This window comes from Moschus berezovskii, chromosome 10, assembly GCF_049115385.1.
Source record: "Moschus berezovskii isolate FMDL1 chromosome 10, NW_MosBer_1.0, whole genome shotgun sequence".
Classification (NCBI taxonomy): domain Eukaryota; kingdom Metazoa; phylum Chordata; class Mammalia; order Artiodactyla; family Moschidae; genus Moschus; species Moschus berezovskii.
The window spans coordinates 26198340-26221466 of NC_142469.1; positions in this window are offsets into that span (position 1 = coordinate 26198340).

The following is a 23127-nucleotide window of genomic DNA, read 5'->3' on the forward strand; positions in this document are numbered from 1 at the left end:
TACTGAAGTAATGCTGGATGTATGAGATGATTATGACATTCATAGAAAATAAAACCATACATGCGTTTCAGAAACATTTTCCTTTTTAGAGTTACTTCCTGCGTAGTCTTCAAAAGTAAGAGAATAGAAAGAAAGGGTCCCTCCTAAATGCTGGAAAACATTTGAAGATGACTGTGGTTCCCTCCTTTGGGAGGCTGCAGAGTCACTCCAAAATCATACTGACTTTCACATCTATTCCAACTAATCAGCCCCATTCCCTCAGCACAGTAGTGTAATCTGCACAAATAATGCTCATGAATCTGTTTGTAATGCTGTTATATGCAGATCACACTCATTCATTTGATTTTCAATCACAGTGGTACTCTCAAGTTATTTAGTGAATCATATAAAATAATCCTGCCCACTGATTCACAATTGAATTAGATAGAATATCTATCTAATGAGATATTAGAATATCTATCTAATATCATAATAGAATGATATTTTAATATTCATTGAGTGATTAAATGAGGGGACTTATCCTCGAAACCAAAAAGACATCATCTCATTTGCTTCTCTAAAACAATTCTTAATTTTATAGGTGAGAAATCTGAAACTCAGAGAGGTCAAGTGATTTGGTCATGTTTATAGCTCATAGATGGTAGATGTGGGATTTGAACTCTATCTAGGATGTCTATCTCCTTCTAAAGCTTTTATTCATTCTACCTTCTAACTATACTATTTCATCTGCTCTATCTTCCTCACTTAAGATGGGTCCATTTCCTTTATTTTAGTCTTATTTGGGAAGAAGCTTTATAATTTATTAGTGGAAACATCACAGAAAAGAAAAAGTAGTTCCTAAGCGTCTCCTTTCATTCATGGTGCTTCTGGAAAGCATTATGAGCCAAGAGTATGCCATATTTCAACCTCAAAAATGAACATTCTCACCCGTTATGGTTCATGCTCAAGCAGAATTCAGATCCAGGACTAAAATAAGTCCCACCTTCTACTAATGAAGATCCTGAGTCTTGCTTTACCACTAGTATCATTCATCTAATTCTGGTTGGCACTGATCCTTGGCTCCACTCCCAGAATCAGTACATTCTCAAGCCAAACCGGTTTTCTATTTCATATTATGTCTGCTTTTCATGGTGGGAGTCTCGTTGAAAAGGAAACAGATATAGGCTGTGTAAATAGAGTATATTGTAGGGTTGGGAGTGAAGTAATTTTAGAGGAAGCTTGAAATTTTGCTAAGTAATAGCAATTATGAAGTTAAATACAATTACATGCAACCACCATACATAATATGAAAGAGAAAGACACTATAAACAAGTAGTAAGACAGAGGTGGACAGCAGTGTGCACGCAGGGATAAGAAAAGAACCCTCTGAGGATTAATATAATCTTTTTTTTCGGACATTAGCTGCATAGGGCATTTTAATTCCACTCACTCTTCTATGTGACTGACTTAGTTTTATGATCTGTGTTATTTGCAGCCAGGCGTTCTCTAATCCAGTGCTTCTCAAACTCGAGTGCATGAAAATCACCCAGAGAGTTTGTTAAAAGGCAGATTCTGATCCAGTAGCTCTGGGGTGGGGTCTGAGATTCTTCTTTTTGTCTGTGCCACACAGCAGGCAGATCTTAGTTTCCCAACCAGGGATCTAACTCGTGCTGCCTGCAGTGGAATCTCAGAGATTTAACCACTGGACCAGCAGGGAAGTCCCTGAGATTCTTCATTTCTAGCAAGCTCGAAGGTGGTGTCCATGTTGCTGACTTGGAAACTCACTTTGAGTAGCAAAGCTTTTGCCCAAGAGACACTTCCTTGGGGGATAACAGGAGTAAGAAGATCTAGCACTAGAAAATGAGGTCCAAAAGAACATTTATATTTTACATTTTTAAAAATTTTCAACTTTGACCATAAGCACTGGCATTCCATGCAAGACTGATTTCAGAAGCCTATTATGCTTGTCTTTTAAAAAATAATATTTATTTATTTATTTTGCTGACTTCTGGCTTTGAGAGCAGTTAGTTCCTCAAATGTTAGGTCTGTGTTTATGTAACTCAAAATGAATCTAGACTTCTACTTTCAAGAGTCTAATAAGACTATTTTTTTCTTACATGGATAAATTCACAAAACCACAAAAATAAACATTAACGCCATTCATTTTGTATGGATGTACATATGTCATCTAAATCAAAATCATGGCTTTTAAGGTCAAAATGCATACAACACAATTCGGGGGTTTCTTTTTGACAAGCAGTAATAAGTTTCAGTCTAGCCAGCAATAATCTAGTCTAAGAAAAGTCTTCCCAAATACACCAGGGACACAGATTTGCTTCCTTCTTATAGAAGCTTTAGCTTAGAAGGAAGAAATCCGGAAGAAGATTTCTACTTGTAAAACAAAGCAATATCTTTATCGGGGATGTAGTCACTTTTGATACTTCTTATTTCCCACTTGGAAAAGCAAGACAAATAGGGGTTAGTCAATTTATTCAGTATGGCACAATCATCAGCTCCAGAGGCACAAGGATGAAAGTCACCCTCTGACCTGGATGCTGGAGTTTCCCACCTCTAGTCACACTTGTATCTACTCAACAGGGCTTTCCAGTCCCTTGATTTCTTGCCTTCATATATGTCATTGGCCCCTGTCTTTTATCACTGATATGATGGAGTTTTCCCAGGCAGCTTCTAACTCAGTTTGCCAATGAGATGTTAAGGTTGGGATCTCCAGAAGAGTAACTATCCTATTTTTCATCAGTATTTTTTCCCTGATCCACTAGGTCCATAGCAAAGCCCACTTGCTTCTTCTTCCACTCCTTTCATCCATATGGAGTTTGAGAAACCTCCAATCTTCCCTTCCCTCCCAAGCCCACTCCTACTCCTTTCCCCTGGTTACTCCCAGCCCCAACTCATGGAAGTTCGGGATGCTGCCATTCACCCAGGTCAGTTACTCAGAGTCCGGAAGGAAAGAAAATGTGAAAAAGTCTTATATTGGAGAAACATCTCCCTTTACAACAAAAATATTTGCTCTGCCCTTAACAGTTAGAATGATCAAGTAATTTACAGTCTCAATCAGGACACTTTTGAAAGTGAAAGGGGTTAGATTAAGATTAGGCCCAGATTATAAGCATCAGTTGGAACTGTACTGGGTTCATGACAACATATGGCTGCCCTATCCATGGCTTGCATGGGTCCCTTATATAGGATGGTCTTGGAGAACACTGGGAAGAGTCTTGAATGCCAGGGGGTTTGATGGACCCTGTGCAGTTACTATGAGTGAAATCTGAGCTTCTAGAACTTCCACCACATTATAACCTTCAGGTTCCAATTGGTTTAATGACTCGTATGGCAGAAAGTGAAAAGGAACTCAAAAGCCTCTTGATGAAAGTGAAAGAGGAGAGTGAAAAGTTTGGCTTGAAGCTCAACATTCAGAAACAAAGATCATGGCATCTGGTCCCATCACTTCATGGGAAATAGATGTGGAAACAGTGTCAGACTTTATTTTTTGGGGCTCCAAAATCACTGTGGATGCTGATTGCAGCCATGAAATTAAAAGACGCTTACTCCTTGGAAGGAAAGTTATGACCAACCTAGATAATCACCGCGGATGCTAATTTCAGCCATGAAATTAAAAGACACTTACTCCTTGGAAGGAAAGTTATGACCAACCTAGATAGTATATTAAAAAGCAGAGACATTACTTTGCCAACCAAGGTCCGTCTAGTCAAGGCTATGGTTTTTCCCGTGGTCGTGTATGGATGTGAGAGTTGGACTGTGAGGAAAGCTGATCGCCGAAGAATTGATGCTTTTGAACTGTGGTGCTGGAGAAGGCTCTTGAGAGTCCCTTGGACTGCGAGGAGATCCAACCAGTCCATCCTAAAGGAGATCAGTCCTGGGTATTCATTGGAAGGACTGATGCTAAAGCTGAAACTCCAATACTTTGGCCACCTCATGTGAAGAGTTGACTCACTGGAAAAGACTCTGATGCTGGGAGGGATTGGGGGCGGGAGGAGAAGGGGACAACAGAGAATGAGATGGCTGGATGGCATCACCGACTCGATGGACATGAGTTTGAGTGAACTCCGGGAGTTGGTGTTGGACAGGGAGGCCTGGTGTGCTGTGATTCATGGGATCACAGAGTCGGACACGACTGAGCAACTGAACTGAACTGAACTGAATTGAAGAAATTATAATGAACAGTCTGTGCTATACACAAAGCAATGAATTGAAGAAAGAGCTAAGACTTGCTTTCTTTTTTTTTTTTTTTCGTCCTTTCTTCCAGTTGATTTAAAACCTCTTACTGTTGGATATAAAACATTTTTATGTTTGTTGAGCACTTACATCAGAAACCCATGTTGATTAAGAGAAGAAAACCAGAAAACTTTGTATTTAATTACCTGTGGTGCCCCATCCCATTCTTTAAGAGTCAAACTTATGTTTAATTTATAAAAGAAACAAGGTTCAGAAGTGATTAAATTATGCTAGTTCAGTTCAGTCGCTCAGTCGTGTCCGACTCTTTGTGACCCCATGAATCACAGCATGCCAGGCCTCCCTGTCCATCACCAACTCCCGGAGTTCACTCAAACTCATGTCCATCGAGTTGGTGATGCCATCCAGCCATCTCATTCTCTGTCATCCCCGTCTCCTCCCACCCCCAATCCTTCCTAGCATCAGACTCTTTTCCAGTGGGTCAACTTGTCACATGAGGTGGCCAAAGTATTGGAGTTTCAGCTTTAGCATCAGTCCTTCCAATGAACACCCAGGATTGATCTCCTTTAGAATGGACTGAATTATGCTAAGTAGGTGTTAAAATTCTTTTAACTTACCACCCCCCCGCCTTTTTCTGGCTGCTCCACACAGCTTGTGGGATGTTAGTTCCCCCACCAGGGACTGAATTCAGGCCATCAGTGTGGGAGCATGGAGTTGTAACCACTGGACCTCCAGGGAATTCCCCACAACCCTTTTTAAAATACAGAAGTTCCTCTATTTAGTGACATCCAATCACCTCATGGACAAAGGCAACAACATGGAGGAGTGGAAAGCTGCATCAGTTTAAGTTGCCTTATGGCTTCCATTTCTAAAATATTTTCTCCCCTACCTCACAACTCCAATCTTTGTCTCCAGTAGTCTCCTAACCCTTAATCTCTTCAGTCCAGCTGCAGCCCCTCTTATTGTTTGCAAATGCTCTTCTGAAGCTGTAACTCTAGTTTAGATCCTCTCCAAGACACTGCTCAAAGGAATTCCAAGATCTTCAATACAATGTGGAAATCCCTGTGTCATCCAGCCTTATCACTGAGCCGGTAATTTGCCCTCATTTGTTGAATGTTTATAACTGAAGATAAAATAAGGACATGCCCACACCTTTCGCTCAAAGGGCTCACTGTCTTTGAACAGGTGATCATGCTACTAGTGTGGACATGAACTGAGGCTTCTGGACGGCTTGTTTGAGAACAACTTTACTTTTTGTTTTGTTTTGCTGAATTTGGTGGTAATTGGGGAAACATCTGGAAGGAACTGAGAGAGGACAGAAAGTGATTTCGTCTAGAAAGTAGGTGGAGGAAGAGGATCCTAAACTGTAGGAAAGAGCTGAATACTGCAGAAGGCTGGGAACATAGCAAGGAAATGGAGGAGAAAGACCAAGAATGGAGGACAACTTTTTGAACTATTTTTAAGTCTCTTTTGGGTTGTAAAAGCTCATTCAAACAAGAGAAGTCTTATGTGTTGTACCATAGATGTGGGCCCTCTGACTCAGTGATTTCCAATCTCAATCTCCAGTGTATATTTAAATAAGGGAGGGGGCGTTCTTTAAAGTGCTATCACCTAGGATTCATCTCCAGAAGTTTGGCTGTATCTACTCTCAGGTGGGACTGAGGAGCGAGCCTAGTGTTTAATAGCCCCATGTGATTCTTGTGAACATTAAATGAAATTATGCTTTTGAATGCACTTTGCATAGTGCTTTCTAAAGCTTAGCTCTTATTGATGGGATACTAAATCAATAGCCACTGAATTTCAAATTGCAGGGAAGAAGCACCACAGTGATGGACTCTGCTATGGTGTAAGCTCAGTTCAGAATAAGTCTTTGTCCTAAATCTTGAAGCCCAAATTAGGTAGAGAAGGGGGTCCTGTAGCCCAGGAGAAGGAAGAGCATATTAAAACGCAGAAAGGTGAGAAATAACATTCTATGCAGAACACAAGTTTCATTTTCTGATTGAGTAAAGTTATTTATTGCACGCATGAGTGTGCATGCTAAGTCACTTCATTCATGTCTGACTCTTCAACCCCATGGACTGTAGCACACCAGGCTTCTCTGTCCATGGGATTCTCCAGGCAAGAATACTGGAGTGTGATGCCATGCATGCTCTTCTCCAAGGGATCTTCCTGATCCAGGGATTTAACACATGTCTCCTGTGTCTCCTGTATTGCAGGCTGATTCTTTACCATGGAGCCACTGGGAAAGCCCTATTTATTGCATATTTAATCCATACTTATTGAATACTTAATCCTGTTCACTGGGGGCATAAAGATAACTCTCAAGAAATTCACAGCCTAAGGCTGTCTTTCCCTCTACAGTGGTGAAAGGATTGGTTGTTCAAATTGAACTAATTTATATTTATTTGGCTGCAAAGCACCTCCAATCTTTGTTGTGGTATGCAGGATCTATTTCCCCAATGAGGGATTGAACCAGGCCCCCTGCACTGACAATGCAGAGTCTCAGCCAATAGACCACCGGGGAAGTCTCAGTCAAATTGAACTTTAAAGAATCTTTTTGAGGAACAAGGATGGGAGGGAACAGCTTCAGATAGTGAAATCCTCATGCATCAGCCAGCTAACCCAAAGTCAAAGAGGAGAATGTTGGAAGAAAGAACTTTAAAGTTCCCATGGAACCAGGCCTCACATGACTAAAGGGGGTAATAGGAGATGCGGTGCCACATCCAGCCTCTTCCTGGCACACTGCAAAATACCCATCTAATCTGAAACAGCATTACTAATATTATAATTACTGACTCTTCAAAATGATGTTAATGAATTATTGAGAGGAAAAACTTTTTGAAATGACCTTCCCTGGTGGCTCAGACAGTAAAGAATCCACCTGCAATGTGGGAGACCTGGATTTGATCCCTGGGTGGGGAAGATCCCCTGGTGGAGGGCATGGAAACCCACTGCAGGATTCTTGCCTGGAGAATCCCCATGGACAGAGGAGCCTGGCGGGCTGCAGTCCATGGTGTTGCAAGGAATTGGAGCAACTGAGAAACTAAGCACAGCACAGTAAATATTAATTTCACAGAAATGTATAGGATGCATTTGATATTTAATATATTAAAATAAGAATATTTATTTAAGTCTTCAAATGTAAAGGACCCAGTTCTCCCAAATTTTAGTAGTTGCCTCAAGGCCTTTGTAGAAAGATACATAAATTTACAAGCATATATCCAGACTTCTTGAAATCACAGCCCTTCCCAGACATGTTTATTTTCTCCCCCAAATTTCCATTTTCCTAAGGATATATATGTTTGAATCCAGGGCATAAACTTGTATTAATCTTAACTCAACCCAGGTGAAACCAGGACCATGGACCCAGCAAACCCTGGGCATGGAGGCTGTTTCTTAACAGTCCAAGAATTAACAGGGGAAGTTGGAGACTCAAGGAAGATCAATTGCAACACATAATAAGTTAGTGCAGTGGTTTGCAGATAGGGTCCTGGGCCCAGCTGCATCAACATCACCTGGACCCTCACAGCAATGCAGATTCCCAGTCCGCATGCAGGATGTACTGAATCAGAAACCCTGAGGGGTGGGGACTTCAACATCCTCTGTTTTAACTAACCCTAGAAGACTGAGTCGGAGAAGGCAATGGCAAGCCACTCTTGCCTGGAAAATCCCATGGATGGAGGAGCCTGGTAGGCTGCAGTCCGTGGAGTCGCTAAGGGTCGGACACAACTGAGCGACTTCACTTTCACTTTTCACTTTCACACATTGGAGAAGGAAATGGCAGCCCACTCCAGTGTTCTTGCCTGGAGAATCCCAGGGATGGGGGAGCCTGGTGGGCTTCCGTCTATGGGGTCACACAGAGTCGGACACGACTGAAGTGACTTAGCAGCTTAGCAGCAGAAGACTGAATGCCAAAGATTGATGTTTTCTAATTGTGGTGCTGGAGAAAACTCTTGAGAGTCCCTTGGAGTGCAAGATCAAACCAGTCAATCCTAAAGGAAATCAACCCTGAATATTCACTAGAAGAACTGATGCTGAAGCTGAAGCTCCAATACTTTGGCCACCTGATGCAAACAGATGACTCATTGAAAGAGACCCTCATGCTGGGAAAGATTAAAGGCTGGAGGAGAAGGGGACAACAGAGGATGAGATGGTTGGTTGGTGTCACCGACTCAATGGACATGAGTTTGAGAAAACTCAGGGAGATAGTGAAGGACAGGGAAGCCTGGTGTGCTGCAGCCCCTGGGGTTGCAAAGAGTCGGACATGATTTAGCAACTGAACAACAACACAGGTAACTTGCTTCTCAGGTGGCACAGTGGTAAAGAATCTACCTGCCAATGTAAGAGATGCAAAAGATGCAGGTTCAATCCATGGATCAGGAAGATCCCTAGAGAAGGAAATGGCAACTGACTCCAGTATTCTGGAAAATTCTCATGGACAGAGGAGGCTGGTAGGCTTTAGTCCATAGGGTGGCAAAGAATTAGACACGTGATCCCTGGGTCGGGAAGATCCCCTGGAGAAGGAAACGGTAACCCACTCCAGTATTCTTGCCTGGAGAATCCCATGGACAGAGAAGCCTGGTAGGCTACAGTCCACGGGGTCGCAAAGAGTCGGACACGACTGAGCGACGGAATGGAACGGAGCAACTAAGTACATGCCTACACCAGGTGACTTGATGAATGCTAAATTGTCAGAGCCAGATTAGTCCTGGCTACTCATTGAATCTGTTTAAGGACTGTATTCGTTTTCTAGGACTGTCATAAAAAAATACCACAGAGTGAGGGGCTTGAATAACAAAAATTATTTTCTCACAGTTCTGGAGGCTGGAAGTCTTAGGTCAAGGTGTCATCAGGGTAGTGTTCTTCCTGACGCCTCTCTCTTTGGCTTATCAATGGCTATCTTCTCCCTGCGTCTTCTTCATAGTCATCTCCTTCTGTGTAACTATGTCCTAGACAATTCCCTCTTCTTATAAGGGTCCCAGTCATATTAGACTCTGACCCCCCAGTGACCTCATTTTAACCTAATTAGCTATTTAAAGACCAGTATCCAAATACAGTCACATCTGAGGTATTGGAGGTTAAGACTTCAACATGTGAATTAGGGTAGGGGATGGAGAGAGACACAATTCAGCCCTCAACAAGAAGTGTTAATTTTTAAAAGAAATCAGTATTCACCTTGAGACTAATTAAATCTTAACTCCTAGGAGGGGGTCCTAGACATGTATAGACACTTGTGGCTCACTTGTGCAGCCAGGACTAAAAACCAGGCTATAATAGATTAAAAGCCCAAACAGCTAGGCAAAGGTCATCCGTGGTTATATGCTACATAGTCAGGCAGACCTGGCAAAGATGGAGAGTGTTACCAGGTATCTGAAAGGCAAACACGGGAAGTCTAGCTTAGGGAAGCATATTTAACTCAGCCTTGGGGCAAAAGTGGACAAATGGAGGATTAAATAATAGGATTGAGGTCCAGGTGAGAGCCAGTTCATAAGAAGGCAATATCATCACAGATGCAAGAAATTCGAACTCAGCATTGATCTACATAGCAGACTCGTCTTTCGGAGCACAGGTGTCCAACCAGGGGCTCCTGGCCAGGAAGTTGTCCCAAAGGCAATAGGATGCAGTTGCAGGAACCCAAGAGATGGTAGTGAAGGAAATCAGATGGTGTCTGAGGTTTCCTGCCCTTTCAGAGGGTTTATGAAAAAAAGAGAACAAGACAAACAGCTTCAACAATCAAATCATTGACCTGAAAATATGATATGTGCATGGACTTCTAATGCTGTATAAGAAGCCATAGCATTCTGCTGAGTTCCTGGACTTTATTTCATGTGAATGGTAGAGCGTCTCAGAGTGGTTGATTAAGCTTCCAGCCACCTTTGTCAAAGCCAATAATCTCTGCTTTGTTCTCCCTCACAGAGAGGAAGCCAGTCTTGTTCAAACAGTCATTATTAGCTCCATTTCCAACACCACAAAATTAAAGGACTGTTGCAAAGAAATAAATGGAATCCAGGAAGAATACACTATCTCTTTGAAAGTGTTCACCTCCTCACCCTCATCCAACCACCTGGCCTAGAGACAGAAGAATTACAGGGAACCCAGTTGAGTAGTAATGTTATTGATACCCTGCTAATCGGATTTTTCTCAAGTTTGCCAACAGTCAAGTGTTTACAAGACTTCTCTTTTCAAAACAACTCAAAAGTCATTCCCAGCAGAGAAGCTAGAAACCAAAAAATCAATAATACAGGAACTGCTATGAAGGATTTTCATCTACCCAGTGAGGAGGATATTTATTTATAGAAAAACTGGCCACTCCAGTTTAGTGTGGTAATAACATGGTACGGCTAGTTCAAAGAGTGCCATGGTTGAACACAGCCTTGTATTATGCCCACTGTAAATGGTCTCTATGAGGAAAAGCCTATAATTTAGAGAGATTTGCCATGAATGATATAGCCTGGGACATTGTAACAGATACTTTTTTACCAACTCTATTTGTGGAGAGGGCATGTAAAAAGGAAGGGAAAAGGTTACCTTCAGGAAACCTGGAAGGAGAAAGTGAGCCTCATTTGGTTTTACCTACCTGAGAGCGGGGGCTTCCCAGGTGGCTCAGTGAGTAAAGAATCTGCCTGCGTTGCAGGAGACACTGGAGATTCCTGGGTCGGGAAGATCCGCTGGAGGTGGGCATGGCAACCCACTCCGCTATTCTTGCCTGGAGAATCCCAAGGACAGAGGAGCGTGGTGGGCTACAGTCCATAGAATTTGCAAAGAGTTGGACACGACTGAAGAGACTGAGCACACACCCACCCACATGAGAACTGCATAACGCCTAACTTGAATCCTTGATGGTTGAAGACTTATTGCTTACAAAGACATAGACTTTTTTAAAAATTGAATTGAAAAATTTTATATATGTTTTGCTCTCTAAAAAACCGTTTCCCCACTGTCCTATTATACTTTATCTCTCTTTAATGTTTCTTGAGCTCTAGGGAAAACTAGGTATTCTTTCCAACTGCATTTTTATAATAGGGCTTATCACTGAGCGGGGAATTCAGGAAACAGTGATCAGATCTTCAAGCTGCTTTCCAGAGAACTCATCAGAGCATGGCTCTCTAGTGCATCCCATCAGTTTTGTAGCTGGAAAAGCAGGAGGCACACACTGTAGGTGTGGCTTCTCCAAAGCCAATTTCTGAAAATCCATGCAGCAATTTCTTAGACTTATTTTTTAAATGATCATCAAGCAAATACTTTGTCAGGAACTAGGGAACCGTCAATCTGAACTTGAGTCTCTCCATGTCTGTCTACCATTGTCATGTATCAGACACTTTGTATAGACAATTTCTATCAGACACTTGTTATGAGGATGACATGTGCACAGCAGTATTCTAATAAAGGCTTCAAACTGGCTTTCCATGGAAAATAGCCCTGATTTGTACTTTTGTGGTGTAAATATTCCCACCATGGGCCTTTTTAAAGTTATCAACATGAAGTCACTAAAAGCAGAGTTAGGAAGAGAATATACCACTATATAGTATTTCCAGAATACAGATGCAATTGAAGTTAAAAATAATAATAATTTTAAAAAACCTCAGAAGCACACAGAACAAAATGTGGTAAAAATAATTAGGAAGTGATGAGTTTTCAGTATTTATGTTTGTCATTTAATTTTTTATTGAAGTATAGTTGATTTAAATGTTGTATCAGTTTCTTGTGTACAGCAAAGTGATTCAGTCATATATATACGGATATGTTCTTTTTCATATTTTTTCACATATATGTTATTGCAAAATATTTAATATAGTTCCCTGTGCTATACAGTAGATCTTTGTTGGTTATTATATCACTTAATTTTAAGAATGGCTGTGTTTATCATCCAGTTTGCAAAATTTCAGCAAATCTAAAATTGGTTTTCGCAAGCCAGTAGGAGCCAATACTAGGACCCCACTGGTCCTTCAAGGTAAAGCCTAGATTTATGAATTAAAGAACCCAGATCCACAATATCACAGACTAGGTGCTGTGCAAAACCTGAGCTTGTGAACAGAGATGAGACTGATCAGATAGTATGACAGATTTGGAGAGCAGAGGTGAACCCAGAACCAAATTTCCAGATTCCTGCCTGTAAGGCAGAGGTCACAGACAGGTGATCTGGAGATATATTTTGTTGGGGAATTTTGATGCCACTGGAGCAGCTTGTACATTTTTCATAGCAGAAATCAGCTGACTATGAGAGGTTGCTGCCCTCCTTGGGCAAGATTTTTGAACTCCAGTTTATCACTGCCCAAACTACTCCCCATTGTCTTTTGCCCATAGCTTATGTACAGACCTCTGAAGGTTAGAGCATTTCAGAATCAGCACTTGGCTACCCACATTTTTTTCCCCCAGCTTGCAGCATCTTAATTCCCTGACCAGGGATCAAATCCAGGCCACTGAAGTGAAAGCATGGAAGGGAATCCCTGCTGACTCCATTTGTGTCACCAATCCAGACCTTGCTCAACTACAGATGCTCCTTTCTTGCTGCCTACTCACCATATCTACTTGGAAGTTAAAAGGCCTCTCATACATCACATGTCCCATATTGAATTCCCTGCCTCAGATTCCCAGCAGGAATCACCAACTCAGAAAATGGCTCCTCCGTGCTTCCCACTTCCTGGCCCAACTCATAGCCTCATCGTTGACCCCTCTGTTTCTCTCTCACACAGATCCTTTCCACAAACAAATCTTGTCAGCTTCAAAATAATTCCAGAAACTGACATATATATGTCAATACAGCTTCCATAATCTCTCCCCCAATATTATTGCCTCTTAACTAGTTTCTGCTTCCCTGGTAGCTCAGTTGGTAAAGAATCCTCCTGCAATGCAGGTTTGATTTCTGGGTTGGGAAGGTCCCCCGGAGAAGAAAATAGCAGCCCACTTCAGTATTCTTGCCTGGAGAATCCCACGGACAGAAGATCCTCGCGGTCTATAGTCCATGGGGTCAAAAAGAACCAGACACAACTTAATGACTACTAGTCTCTGGCTACCATATCCATCCACAGACCATTTGCACAGAGTCCAGAATGAGCCTTTTACAATTTAATTTGAGCCATGTAGTTTCTCTGCTGAAAAGCATCATGTCTTTCCATTTCACTTAGAGTTACAGCCAGTCTTCAGCCTTTGTGTCTGCTCCTTCCTAACTGGATGTTCCTTTCCCAGGTGTTCCCTATAGCTCTTTTCCCCACCTCCTAGGCTTTTTTCCAAATGATCTCCTGGTCTTTCTATTTAAAATTACCACCTCCATCAAGATCCCCCATTTTAACTTTTTCTCCATAGCATTTATCACCAGTATGATAAATGTTATTTAATTTGTTTTCTCAGCTAAAATGTAAGCCTCTTGAGGGCAGAGATTTTTGTCTGTTGTGTTCACTACCGAATCCCCACACCTAGAAACAATTCTTACCCTGGTAAGTAAATATCAATAAATATCACTTGGAAGGATGAATGTTCTTCAAGAAGGCATTAGAGATGTTTCAACACAATTAGGGGAGAATTCTGTGGGGAGGGAGTGGAGAAAAGAAGTTAAGGAGAAAGGAGTTGGGGGAGAGGAGGAAAATAGATAATTTCACTGGGCAATTGAAGATTGGGGAGTTCTAGACACTCTGTCCTGGTGTGGGAAATGGAAGTATGTAAAGAAGGGCTCTGTGCTTTTTCCTGGAAATATCATTACTTGTCAAGTCAGGAAATGTTGTTGCTGCTCTTAATGTTTCTTGAGTATGTGGCTTCATCCCTCTGAGCCTCTTTTAGTTCTCCTTTCTTTGAATTCTCTGCTCCCTTTTATATAGTTGGCTTCTAAGTGGCATTGTTCAAATACTTGGTCTTTAAATGTTGTCTGCAGCACCCTGTCCACCATCTTCTTCTCTTCTGACTCTCTAGCCTAATCAGACCACTCTTTTTACCTCTGTGATTTTGCTCCTCCTACTCCCTCAGCCTGAAGAAATCAGACAATACAAGTTGAATCTCACTGACCAGGGATCGAACCCACGCCCCCTGCCATGGAAGGACAGAGTCCTCACCACTGGACTACCAGGGAAGTCCCAGTCATGTTGACTTGAATCAATCCCTTAAACTTTCCTTTAGGCTTCAGTTTTCTCATGTGAAAGATGGGCAAGTAGCAAGACCTAGTGGTTTTGGCAACAGATTCTTAGAGTGACATCACAACCCTTCTACTTTAGGAAGCATCACTGTGAACAAAGCTAGTGGAGGTGATGGAATTCCAGTTGAGCTATTTCAAATCCTGAAAGATGATGCTGTAAAAGTGCTGCACTCAATATGCCAGCAAAGTTGGAAAACTCAGCAGTGGCCACAGGACTGGAAAAGGTCAGTCTTCATTCCAATCCCAAAGAAAGGGAATGCCAAAGAATGCTCAAACTACCGCACAATTGCACTCATCTCACATGCTAGTAAAGTGATACTTAAAATTCTCCAAGCCAGGCTTCAGCAATATGTGAACTGTGAACTTCCAGATGTTCAGGCTGGTTTTAGAAAAGGCAGAGGAACCAGAGATCAAATTTCAACATCCACTGGATCATGAAAAAAGCAAGAGAGTTCCAGAAAAATATCTACTTCTGCTTTATTGACTATGCCAAAGGCTTTGACAGTGTAGATCACAATAAACTGTGGAAAATTCTGAAAGAGATGGGAATCCCAGACCACCTGACCTGCCTCTTGAGAAACCTGTATGCAGATCAGGAAGCAACAGTTAGAACTGGACATGGAACAACAGACTGGTTCCAAATAGGAAAAGGAGTATATCAAGGCTGTATATTGTCACCCTGCTTATTTAACTTATATGCAGAGTACATCATGAGGAACGCTGGGTTGGAAAAGCACAAGCTGGAATCAAGATTGCTGGGAGAAATATCAATAACCTCAGATATGCAGATGACACCACCCTCATGGCAGAAAGTGAAGAAGAACTAAAGAGCCTCTTGATGAAAGTGAAAGAGGAGAGTGAAAAAGTTGGCTTAAAACTCAACATTCAGAAAACTAAGATCATGGCTCTGGTCCCATCACTTCATGGGAAATAGATGGGGAAACAGTGGAAACAATGGCTGACTTTATTTTTGGGGGGCTCCAAAAATCACTGCAGATGGTGATTGAAGCCATGAAATTAAAAGACGCTTACTCCTTGGAAGGAAAGTTATGACCAACCTAGATAGCATATTAAAAAGCAGAGACATTACTTTGCCAACAAAGGTCTGTCTAGTCAAGGCTATGGTTTTTCCAGTGGTCATGTATGGATGTGAGAGTTGGACTATAAAGAAAGCTGAGCGCCGAAAAATTGATGCTTTTGAACTGTGGTGTTGGAGAAGACTCTTGAGAGTCCCTTGGACTGAAAGGAGATGTAACCAGTCCATCCTAAAGGAGATCAATCCTGGGTGTTCATTGGAAGGACTGATGTTGAAGCTGAAACTCCAAAACTTTGGCCACATGATGTGAAGAGCTGACTCATTTGAAAAGACCCTGATGCTGGGAAAGATTGAGGGCAGGAGGAGAAGGGGATGACAGAAGATAAGATGGTTGAATGGTATCACTGACTCAATAGACATGGGTTTGGATGGACTCCAGGAGGTGGTGATGGACAGGGAGGCCTGGCGTGCTCTGGTTCATGGTGTACCAAAGAGTCAGACATGACTATGCGACTGAACTGAACTGAAGCATCCTAGTCTGCCTTAATAGAAGGTTGAATAATAATACCCACTTCCTAGGGTCATGGTGAGGATTTGATAAGATCTAAAGCACTGATCCACTATCAAATTGTGTCATACATATTGTAAGCACTCAATCCAGGTTAGTTATTATCATTATTATTATGGAGCTGTTGTAAAGACCTATGAGCTATGTATTTGTGCTGACTGTCTAGTAACCTCTCTAGTTTGACTCCCCAACTTTCTACATCCTACTCTGGGCCTGGTGAGGAGGAGCCAGAGGGCCTCTGTCAGGGGCAGCTCCATCTTCTGGCTCCAACAAGCCAATGGAGGCACTAGCTGGAGAGCAGCTGCCTCCCTGGGAAGGCCCCACTCGTCATCTTTCTCTACTAAAGACCACAGCTCCTGTCAGGTGGTTCTCTCTGCGGGGCTCTCTAGTTCCTCTCTGGAACTGGTAACTGCTGTCTCCTCTTGATAATGACTTCCTGCTATTAAGAGGTCTGTGGTACTACACTATCTTGATTTTTCTTCACCCTGTCTGCTCCTTTATAAATAATTCCTTTATTAAACTCTATTCAATTTGAGCAAGCTAACTGCTTCCTGCCTGAAACCCAGTTGACAGAGTGTACATCAGAGTACTTTGTGAAACTGTAATATACATCTTTAGCCTACATGCTTATTTTCCCCTGCATCCCTAACAACTTGCAATGTTAAACATTTGAAAGAATTTTTTTTAAATCCATGATTCCAGATTAAAAAAAAAAAATCCTACTGCCTACCAAACACCTGCAAATCAACATACCTGCTACTGACTCATCATCTGCAACCACATCAACCTTCTCCTCCTCCTCTGTATTCCTAAACATTGTTGCTAAGAACATTGCCACCATTCTGATTGCCCATTGAAAAAGCTCAGGTCATGTTGACCTCTTCCTGGGACCTCCTATCCAAGCTATAGACGGGAAGTGGGAGTAAGGCAGGTGTGAAGAAAGCTGGACAGAGTAAGTGGCATTGATCTGGGCCCCACTCACTCATCCTTCATTGCTATTTCCTCTGTGACACTTTCTAGCACCCTCCACAGCTCTGTTCACCAATTCTATCATCTGATAGATAGCATACAATGTTTTTTTACCTCCACAGACAATGACGGGTAAAGATGCACCCTTCAGAAGGTAAAGATTTTTGAGGATAAAAGTGTGTCTTATTCATTATTTATTCTGAGTACTCAGCAGAGCTCCTAGCACATAGTAGATATTTCAATAAATGAATGACTGGAGAGAGATGTAGAAAGAATTAACTCTTAACTTTAAAAAGGTATATTATTTTTTTGACTCTTTATGGCACAAAATTGGAAACAAGCTATTTTGAAAGAGACTGATGTTTTGCAGAATGACACTTCTCCCTCTTTTTTTAAAAAAATATTTATTTATTTTTGTCTGCACTGTTTCTTCATTGATGAGCACAGGATTTCTCTAGTTGTGGGGAGCAGGAGCCACTCTTCTTTGCTTACTAGTTGCAGGTTCTAGAGCGCAGGCTCAGTAGTTGTTGCCCACAGGTATATGTGGCATATGGAATCTTCTCGACCAGGGATCAAACCCATGTCCCCTGTACTGGCAGGTGGATTCATAAGCACTGGACCACTAGGGAAGCCCCGACACATCTCCCTCTTATTAGGTGTTCTTGCTTAGCCTTTAATAAGAAATGTTAGCATTTCTCATCAACACCAATATAAAAACCATTACCTGGTGCTAAGCATCCCTGCAAAGTGAGCATCTTAGAACCAGTGGAGAACTGAGGATGTCTACATTGCTGCACAAGGCTTTGCCTCTGATTTCCCTCCATTACCCTTAGTCTCATGTCTCTTTCTCTTAAGTTTACAAGTTAAAGCCCCTCTGCTTTTCTCACTTGCTTGCTTGAACCGTCATTGTTTCCAGCTGTTAACTCCAGTGCAGTAACCATTTAAAGGCCCATCACACTTCCTCCTAGAAATAATTGATGCTAATTAGTCATGAAAGAATCTATTTGAATGATTGGTAGAAAAGTTGTGAGTTTTTTGGGCCTGGAAAATAAAATCCCCAAACTTGATCATGTGTGAATTTCAGTCATTTCAATGAAGGACCTGATTTTAGAATATAATCTTTTGTAACTAAACTCACTAAACTTCTCTGAACAGAGAAGGTGGTGGGGCCAAGGCAGCCTAATTGAGATTCATGTTTATTATTCCCCTGGTCCTGCCCTAATTGGTTTATGAGAATTGACTATAATGAACAAACAATGGTTCTGACGAGTGAGTTTATTGGTTAATTCATAAAACATATGGCACGCTTCCTCTGCCAGAAGTGTTTGGGCAAAGAAAAACAAATGAAAACAAGAAGAAATAAATGATACAACACAAAAACAATGTTTTGAAGCAGACCAGAAAGGTCAACTAATTAGGGTTTTATTGATCTGGAAAAGAGGAAATCCCAGTTCTGTCCTAGGTATATCTGTGCAAAACTCAGCTTCAAATTGAAGATGAAGACTCTTGTTCATTAAAACCCAATGGATGCTGTCTCCAGCCTCACATTCTTCTGTATGTTATCACAGTTTTGCTCTGTAAGATTCATGCTACCAAGTTACTGAATGCTGCACACAAGGAGTAGTCACCATCCTCATATTAGTTTGGATAGATAAGCCTATTCTGTTCTAACAAACATCTCCAAAACCACAGTGGTTTAACAACAATGAAAACTCCAGCCAGAAAATGTCACATAGCACCTGATGTCCAAGAAGGGACTCAGAATCATAACCATAACACAGAAGTGCTATAGAGCTCCTGTCAGTACTGCCTCAGTTCACTGATCTCCAAAGTACAGCCAGAGTCAGCATCTCCTTGGCTCGTATCTTCGTCTACTGTAAAGGACGCTACATTTTTACTAGAAGAAGATAATATTAGGAGGGACCTCAGCTTGACCAAGGTGCATGACCCTGGGCAAATTTTTAAACTTCTCCGACTCTCATTCCTCATCTGTCAGATGAGGATAATAGTAGCATCTGTCTTCCAGGATTGTGAGGTGAAAAGCAATAATATATATGTTTGACTCTTTGCGACCCCATGGACTGTGGCCTCCCAGGCTCCTCTGCCCAAGGGGTTCTCCAGGCAAGAATACTGGAGTGTGTTGCCATGCCTTCCTCATTACAATGAATAAGTATACAGTAAAAAAATTAGATGTTCTGAAAGATGAACAATTTCCTGCTGCTGCTAAGTCACTTCAGTCGTGTCCGACTCTGTGTGACCCCATAGACGGAAGCCCACCAGGCTCCCCCGTCCCTGGGATTCTCCAGGCAAGAACACTGGAGTGGGTTGCCATTTCCTTCTCCATTGTGTGAAAAGTGAAAGCGAAGTCGCTCAGTCGAGTCTGACCCTTGGCGACACCACGGACTGCAGCCTACCAGGCTCCTCCATCCATGGGATTTTCTAGGCAAGAGTACTGGAGTGGCTTGCCATTGCCTTCTCCGGAACAATTTCCTAGAAGCGCACAAACTATCCAAATTGATTAAGGAGAATTAAAATGTGTGTACAGACCTGTAACAAGTAAAGAGATTGAACTGGCAATCAAAAAAATTGCTGCTGCTGCTGCTGCTAAGTCGCTTCAGTTGTGTCTGACTCTTCGCAACCCCATGGACTACAGCCTATCAGGCTCCATTTCTAGAGGCTTCTAAATTGAGGCTCTTGAGCTAAGAATGCAAGTATTCATAAAAGCAAAGATGTCTAGAGAGGAAAAATCAGAAAAAGAAAATCTCAAAGACAAAAAACACAAAGAAAATCCTAGGACTAGACAATTTAACTGATGAATTCCACCATATGTTTAAGGAACACTGTATTGTGCTGTACTAAGTCGCTTCAGTCATGTCTGACTCTGTGCGACCCTATGGACTGTAGCCTGCCAGGCTCCTCTGTCTACAGGATTCTCCAGGCAAGAATACTGGAGTGGGTTGCCATGCCCTTCTCCAGGGAATCTTCCCAACCCAGGGATCGAACCCATGTCTCTTATGTCTCCTGCATTGGCAGGCGGGTTGTTTACCACTAGCACCACCTGATCCTCCACAAATTCTTAAAAACATTAGAAAACACTTTGGAATTCATCCTATGAGGTCAAGATAACACTGATACCAAAAGTAGTCAAAAATGAATGTCATAAGGAAAGTAATGACCAATATCTCATAAATAACATCACAAAAATTGTCAGAAAACAAAATCAATGAAAAGCCAACCTAGTATGATGAATCTAGTAACATATAACAAGGATTATACACCATGACAAAATGGGATTTATTCCAAGAATGCAAGATTGGTTTAATATACAAAAATCATTCAGTGTCATACATGAGGAGTCTTGCTCCAGGCCAGAACTGTGTGTGTGATCTTTCAGGCCTGACCAAGGGTAATAACAAAGGCTTTATTTGCCAGGCCTCAGAGGGGAAAGCTGCTCACGCAACACACACACCAGATAGAGTAGACAGCCATTGAAATACAATCTCTGATAGCAGTTGCCTCTCTAGACATCTTTGCTTTTATGAATACTTGCATTCTTAGCTCAAGAGCCTCAGTTTAGAAGCCTCTTTATCAGAGGAACCTCAGCCAAGTCCTCTCTCAAATGCCTCTTCCAAGTCCACCTTATCTGGAGTGATTTAAATACACTTCTCCACTCTGGCTCTGTATTGAGTAATTTTCCACTTCTAGGCCTTCTTCTCCTTCTCCTGCACCCCAGGGCCCATAAATCATCAGGACTCTTTTATTTGGGCTCTCTCAGCATTGCAATGGCCCCCAATATCTGTGTTGATACATTTGACCTCTTGGCACCATTTTGTGGGAAAAAATAGCATAGGCACTTTTCCCATTAGACTTTTTGCTGATACTGTAAGTGACTGAAGCCTTAACTGTTGCTTTCATTTTGGCCTAATATTTTAACTGACCTCCTGGAACTGAGACATCTGGCAGCCCAGTTCTAGCTCAGTCCTGGAAAATATATTATGTAAATAAGGACAAAAATCACAAGATCATCTCACTTGATGCTAAAAAAAAGAAAAAACAAGCAGACACAATTACCAGTATTTTATGATAAAGACACATAATAAGCTAAAACTAAAAGAAAATTTCTCAGCCTGATAAAGGACATCTATGAAAACTCACTGCTAACATGGTATGTAATAGTAAAATATGGGAAGCTTTCCCCTTAAGATCAGGAATAAGACAAGGGTATCCCCTCTTCGGAGAAGGCAATGGCAAGCCACTCCAGTACTATTGCCTAGAAAATCCCATGGATGGAGGAGCCTGGTAGCCTGCAGTCCGTGGGGTCGCTAAGGGTCGGACACGATTGACCGACTTCACTTTCACTTTTCATTTTCCACTTTCACACATTGGAGAAGGAAATGGCAACCCACTCCAGTGTTCTTGCCTGGAGAATCCCAGGGACGGGGGAGCCTGGTGGGCTTCCGTCTATGGGGTCACACAGAGTCTGACACGACTGAAGTGACTTAGCAGCAGCAGCAGCATCCCCTCTTATCACTTCTATTCAACATTATATTTGATGTAAGGGCAATTAGGCAAGGAAAAGAAGCAAATGGCATCTGGACTGTAAATAAGGAAGTAAAACCATCTCCATTCCCATAAGATATAATATAATCTTATACATGGAAAATTCTAAGGGAGCCACCAGAAACTATTAAAGCTAATAAATGAATTCAGCAAGGTTACAATATATAAGATCAATATACAGAAATCAACTGTTTTTCTACACACCAGCGATTAACAATCTGAAATGAAATTAAGAAAATATTTTTATTTACAATAGTGTCAAAAATAATAAAATACCTAGTAATACATTTAACAAAAGAAGTGCCAGATTTGCACATTGAAAACTACAAAGCATTACTGAAAGAAATTTGAAAAGGTATAAATAAATGGAAATACATTTCATATTCATGGATTGGGACACTTAATTTGGTTAAAGTAGAAGTATACCTAAATTAATTCATAAATTCAACACAACCCCCATCTTCCTTTTTTGGAGAAATTGAGAAACAGATACAAAAATTCACATGGAAAGTCAAGGTGCCATTAAAGCAAAAACAACCAAAGGAAAAAAAGGAAAGTTGGAGAATTCACTCTTCCTGATTTCAAAATGTACTATAAAACTATAAAGTACAATAATCAACACAGTATGGTACTGGCCTAGGATAGACATATAAATCAATGGAATAGGATTGAGAGTCTAAAAAGAAATTATTACATTTACAGCTAGCTAATTTTCCACAAGGGTACCAAGAAAATTGAGTAGAGGAAAGAATGATTTTTTCAGCAAATTGTGCTGGGATGATTGACTATCCACATGTAATATTTTATGAGAAGGATCCCTATCTCACACCAAATAAAATTTAATTCAAAAATTTATATGTAAGATCTAAAATTATAAGAAACCATAGGCATAAGTCTTTGTGAGCTGTTAGACAATGATTTCTTAGATATAACTCTAAAAGCATAAGTAAAACAACTTAAAAAATAGATAAACTGATTTTATCAAAATTTAAAACTTCCATACCTCAAAGGACACCTTCAGGAAAATAGAAAAACAACCCTCAGAATGGAAGAAAACATTTTCAAATTGTATATCTGGCATGGGGCTTTTATTTAGAATATATAAAGAATACTTACAACTCAAGAACAAAAAGACAAACTAGTTTTTGAAATGAGCAAAGGATCTGAATAGACATTTCTCAAAATAGTATATACAAATAGCCAATAAGCACATGAAAAGATGCTTAATATCATTATCCATTCAAGGAAATACAAATCAAAACCACAATATATACAAGATCATACCCACTAGAATGTTTGGAATCAGTAAAATAGACAAATACAAGCACAGATGAAGATGTGGAGAAATTGGGACCCTCAAACACTGCTGATTAAAATGTAAAATGATATAGCCACTGCGAAGAACAATTTAGCAGTTTCTCAACAATTGCACATAGAATTATTGTAAGATTTAGCAATTTCATGCCTAGATATATACCCAAGAGAATTAGAAGCATATGGCAACCCACTTCAGTACTCTTGCATGGAAAATCCCATGGACGGAGGAGCCTGGTAGGCTACAGTCCATGGGGTCGCGAAGAGTTGGACACAACTGAAGTGACCTAGCAGCAGTCCATACACCACTTACACAGAATGTTCATGGCAGAATTATTCATTATCGCCAATAAGTAGAAACAACCCAAA